Source organism: Gossypium arboreum, chromosome 7, assembly GCF_025698485.1.
Source record: "Gossypium arboreum isolate Shixiya-1 chromosome 7, ASM2569848v2, whole genome shotgun sequence".
NCBI classification, from domain to species: domain Eukaryota; kingdom Viridiplantae; phylum Streptophyta; class Magnoliopsida; order Malvales; family Malvaceae; genus Gossypium; species Gossypium arboreum.
This window is the reverse complement of record NC_069076.1, coordinates 89,137,824-89,143,823: the sequence shown is the minus strand read 5'-3', so window position 1 is coordinate 89,143,823 and position 6,000 is coordinate 89,137,824.

Sequence of the window (6,000 nt, the reverse complement as noted above, 5' to 3'; positions counted from 1 at the left end):
GAATGTGCGCAACTTTTGCTATCATAGTTCCATAGTCATTTTTGGAAGGTAGAAAATGTTTCATATTGGGTTTTTTTTGAGAACTACTCCTCGTTGAAGGAATTAGTGGCTACATCGAGGCGAGACAACATCATCGAAGAGAAATGGATGAAAATTCTCAAGAATTTACAAGTTAAAGATGTTGAATGAAGGGCTCCATGGATAAATCCCCGATGAGATTTTATATCGGTGCGGTGACTTTGACTGGGTCCTTCTACTTGGGATATGGGGAGCTGTTGAATACGCCCCACTACTCTTGTTAAGGCAATATTGATCGAGGCAGTTTATACCACGACACAAGGATTGGCTCAATATGAGTTCTCTTATAAAGGCGACAATTATAAGAAAAAATGCTTGGAACCAAACCCGAAGAATGAAAGGATTCACTATGGGTTCGATGACGACCCCCGAGTATGAATGGTGGTGGGGTAAGAGAGTCAACGACAACATCCCTATGCCGAATCAAGGGAACGCTCGGTCGATAGAAGAGCATTTACGAGTCATCTCGTCCGAGTTAGAGATCTTCAAGCAAGACTTTGAGAAAATGAGCTCGGAATTGGAAAAGAAGATAGAGCAGTTAGAAGAGGAGAAGATGAAGTTGGGATTAGACGCCGATATCCACAGGCTAGAGGCCGAAAAATTGAGGAAGGGAAAGAACAAGGCCGAGGAAGATTTGGATAGTCTGAAAACTGATTACAAGAAACTGCGTATGTCGATAACAACTGCCGGTTTGGGTAAAACATTGGAGCAGTGGCGTCAAGAAATTAAAGAAGAAAATACTAGAGCCGATCATTGAGTTTGTTGAAAAGCCAAAGCGAAAAAAAGAGGTTACGGGCTCCAGTGCCCGAATTGGAAAAATCACTATATCAGCATCGTAGCCTTAACTCCGTAATTGAGTTCAAGGCCAGTCTAAGCAAGATCGAGGAGTTGAAAGGGAAAATAGAGGAACTCAAGAATGCACTACGAGATAGCAAGATTCGAGTGGAACTCCTTGAAGCAAACAATGAACATTGCAAAGAACAACTTTACCGCTCTTAAGATTAGATCAGAGATAGAGATTACGTCATTGGCGAAGCTGTGGCTCAAGTACGAGAAGTGGCTGATCATCTACGAAACTTAGCCGTTCAGAACTAAGTGTAAAATATGAGTCGGAATCAGATCGAGGCCGAAAGTTAGCTTGGCTTCTTAGGAAGGTTAAGGCTTTGGGCATTAAGGCAAAGTCGTATATGTAATCCATCTTATGTAAAGAAATATGTTTTCTCGTAAAGTTGTTCTAATGGAATTGAGTTAGAATCAATGTCTCTTTTGTATTTCATTTCATTCATTTACATTTCATCATATGCGTTAAGTTTCATAAAAAAAAGAACCCTGATTAAACAGAATTATTTAAGTTAATCTGGAAACCAGCAAGAGTCAACCAATCGAATATCGCTACAATACTCGTCGCAAAACCAAAGCAATGAATCAGAGATTAGAAAGATTAGAAAAAATGTAAGGAGATATGCAAGAGCAATTGCAAGCACAGATGCAAGAGCAACTGGCTAAAATACAACAAGACATGAGGGAACAAATACAAGAGTCCCAAAATAATATGATAAGCCAATTGGCGCAGTTGCTGGCTAGAGAACGTGAAAAAGGGAAGAGTACTGCAAATGATAATGAAGACCCTGTCTATCCTCCAAGTTTAGCCCCGACCAACGCCCAACCACAACCAGAGGTGTACCCACAGAGGGTACCCGTTACTATCAGGCCTCAGCAATATCAAGCCGGTGCCTCAACACCGATAAACTTTTCAACAGGCTTGGGCTCTAATCCGTGAGATAATCCAACTAATCCAGTTGTCCTTGACCTTGATGACGTGGTAGAAATGGAGAAGGCAAGAGTAGATCTGCTAAAATAACTCGAGTACCGGTGCAAATGGCTTAAAGAGAAATTCAAAGCAATGAAGACCGTTGACTACCATTGCGAGGTTGACGCCAAATATTTGAGCTTGGTTCCAGATTTGATCCTCCCACCAGAATTTAAAACTCCGGAGTTCGAAAAGTACAACGGGACTAGCTGCCCCGAAGCTCACATCACAATGTTCTGTCAAAGAATGACAGGATACATTAATAATGATCAGTTATTGATTCACTATTTCCAAGACAGTCTGGTCCGGTTTGCAGCCAAATGGTACAACCATCTAACCCATGCCCAAATTTATTCATGGAAGGACTTGGCACAAGCTTTCATGAAGCAATATGGCCACGTGATAGACATAGCACCCGACCGAATCACGTTACAAAACATGGAGAAGAAACCAAGTGAGAGCTTCAGGTAGTACGCCCAAAGATGGAGAGAGGTAGCGACGCAAGTCCAACCACTTCTTCTAGAGAAGGAAATGACCATGCTTTTTATCAATACTCTAAAGGCTCTATTCATCAACCACATGCTGGAAAGCACTACTAAGAGCTTTTTAGACATTGTGATGTCTGAAGAGATGGTAGAAAATACGATAAGATATGGGAAGATAGACGCGGGGGAGAGCGCCAATAGATCAGCCCTAAGGAAGAAAGAAAATGAGATAAATAATACGAGTATGTATAACAAGAGCTATGTAAAGCCAATTACTGTAAGCTAGCCAAGGACGATGACTACTAGCCGTCAGGGCCACTTGAGGAATGAATCTAATGTAAGGCCAAATATGGAAAGACTCCAGTTTATGCCTATCCCAATGACATATATGGAGCTTTACCAGAGTCTATTCGACGCACATGTGGTATCACCATTCTACCTGAAACCCATGCAACCTCCGTTCCCAAAATGGTATGACGCAAACGCCTAATGTGAGTACCATACAGGGATAACGGGGCACTTGATCGAGAACTATACTGTGTTTAAGAAATTGATCAAAAGATTCATTAAGATAGGGATCGTACAGTTTGACGACTCCTCAAGACCTAACGTAGCAGGAAATTCGTTACCCGATCAAGCTGATAAAAGGATAAATGCGATAGTCGAGAGTGTGGGCAAAAGAATCAATGCTGACGTGGCAGAAGTGAAAAGCCCATTGAATTAGGTTTGGAAATAAATGGTCGATGGAGGCTTAATTATACAAGATTCGAAAGAAAAGCCCAAAGGAGCAAGAAAATACTGTGAGTTTCATACTGATGAGGGTCATGACATCCAGGAATGCACTGAATTCAGGACTATAGTGCAAAATATGATAGACAATAAAGAGATGTAATTTTACGAGGAAATCAAAGAATTAGAAGAAGGAGAGGTTTACGCCTCAGAGGAGGGATCAACAGAAAGGGTCTAAAAAGTTAATCACCATGTGGTGATCATTTCGCGACCAAGGAACAATGAAGTATGAATACAAATAGTGTCGAGAGTCATAATCTAGAAACCTGTATCTTTTCCCTACAAGGATAGCAAAAGGGTTCCTTGAAATTACGACTGCAACGTGACGATCCCGGGAGAGGAGAACCCGGCTAGTGCTTCAGGGGAGAGCCAAGATATAAGTTTCTATACATGCAGTGGGAGACGTTATAATCCTGCGAGTACAAGAAACAAAACTATTAAAGGAAATACCCCAATAGTCGAGTAAAAGAAGGAGAAGATGGTCAGGTTCGAATCACCAGTTAACAAGCCTGTAACTGATAATGAAGCTAGAGAATTCTTAAAATTTTTAAAGCATAGCGAGTACAGCATTGTAGAACAGCTGCATAAGCAACTGACTCGCATCTCAATGCTAGCTTTACTCTTAAGTTCGGAGACACATCAGAGTGCATTAATGAAAGTGCTAAATGAAACTTATGTCGCTAACGATTTCTCTGTAAACAAACTGGACTGCCTAGTCAACAACATAAGTGCCGATAATTTCATCTTCTTCAATGATGATGAGATACCTCTAGGGGGTATGGGATCTACAAAGACTCTACACATTACTACTTGTTGCAAAGGATATACGTTATCGGGTGTATTAATTGATAATGGATCGGCATTAAATGTCTTGCCCTTGTCCACGCTAAATAGGTTGCCTGTGGATAGTTTTCACATGAAGACAGGCCAAAACATAGTGAGAGCATTCGATGGCACTGAAAGGAGAGTAATAGGAAGAATCGAGATACCCCTTCTAATTGGCCCTAACATGTATGAGGTGGACTTCTTGGTAATGGATATTAAGCCCTCTTACAATTGCTTGTTGGGGAGACCTTAGATTCACTCAGCAGGGTCAGTACCATTGTCATTACACCAAAAGTTAAAGTTGGTGACTGAAGATAGACTGGTAACGATAAACACAAAGGAAGACATTATTGCATCAGTTACCAGCGACGCACCATAAATAGGGGCAGACGACGAGGTGATAGAATGTTCACTTTGATCATTCGAATTCATTAACGTAATATTCATTGTCGAAGGGAACAGGATCCTAATGCCTAAAATATCTAATACTACAAGGATAGGCCTGCGATTGACGATTAGAAAAGGAGCCTTGCTGAGAAGAAGACTCGGAAGATATCTCCAAGGAAAGGTCGAGGTACCAATGTTGAAAGATAAACGAGACCGCTTTGGCTTAGGATTCAAGCAAGATGTAAGGCAAAAGAAAAAAGAGCAAGAGAAAAAACAAGAAAGGAGGAGAGCACGTCTGAGCGGGAGTGAGACCAAATGGGAATCAATGACATTTCCTCATATATCCAGAAATTCGTGTCAGGAGGGACTATTTACTCTGAAGGAAAATTGACAAGAAAAGAGTTTGCCGAAGAAATGTTTGAAAATTTGAGCATTAACGCCATATCTGAGGAAGAAACGAGAAAAGGAAATCTATCAAACATTTGCCCATATATGCCAGGGAGCGTTTTGAACAATTGGACCGCGGAGGAGATCTCTGTAACTTTTAGAATTAACTCAGAGTCTCCAGATATCAATGATATGAGTAATGTTACTATTGACTCAGAGCCTCATTTTGAGCAAGATATGTGTACGAAGGATTCTCAAGATTTTAAAGTTGACCGAAACTGTAACCTATCTCCTAATTTGTTAAGGATGATAGAACAACATGAGAAACAAATCCTACCTCACAAAGAGTTTGTGGAAATTGTGAGCTTAGGAGAGGGAAAAGAGGTGAAGGTTGGAGCTTGTATCGTCGCAAAAACAAAGCAATACCTCATTGAGTTACTACAAGGATTCAAGGATGTCTTTGCATAGTCATATCAAGACATGCCCGAGTTGAATACTGATATCATAGTACACCGACTCCCCATAAAAGAATGCAAGCCAGTTCAACAGAAACTCCGAAGGATGAGACCCGATGTTCTGTTGAAGATAAAAGAAGAGGTCAAGAGGTAATTCGATACCGGCTTCTTATAAGTAGTTAAGTACTCAGAATGGGTAGCCAATATAGTCCCCGTTCCTAATAAAGATAAAAAAGTGCAAATGTACATGGACTACAGAGATTTGAACAAGGCTAGCCCAAAAGATAATTTCTCGTTGCCTCACATCGATACCTTAGTGGATAACACGACAGGTTACTCACTTTTCTCCTTCATAGACGGCTTTTCGGGATACAACCAGATAAAAATACATCCTGAAGACATGGAAAAGATTACATTCGTAACCATGTGGGGAACGTTTTGCTATAAAGTGATGCCATTTGGGTTGAAAAATGCGGGAAAAACATACCAGAGAGCCATGGTGACTTTGTTCCCTGATATGATGTACAAGGAAATCTAATTTTATGTCGACAATATGATTGAAAAATCCAAAACTGAAATGGAACGTGTGCAAGTTCTAAGGAAACTGTTCTTACGGTTAAGAAAGTTCCAACTAAAGCTCAACCCAGGAAAATACACTTTCCGGGTTAGGTTAAAGAAGCTGCTAGGATTCGTAGTCAGTGAAAAGGGGATAGAGATTGACCCAAACAAAGTTAAGGCTATACAAGAATTGCCTTCACCGCGTACTCAAAAAGAAGTTTGAGGT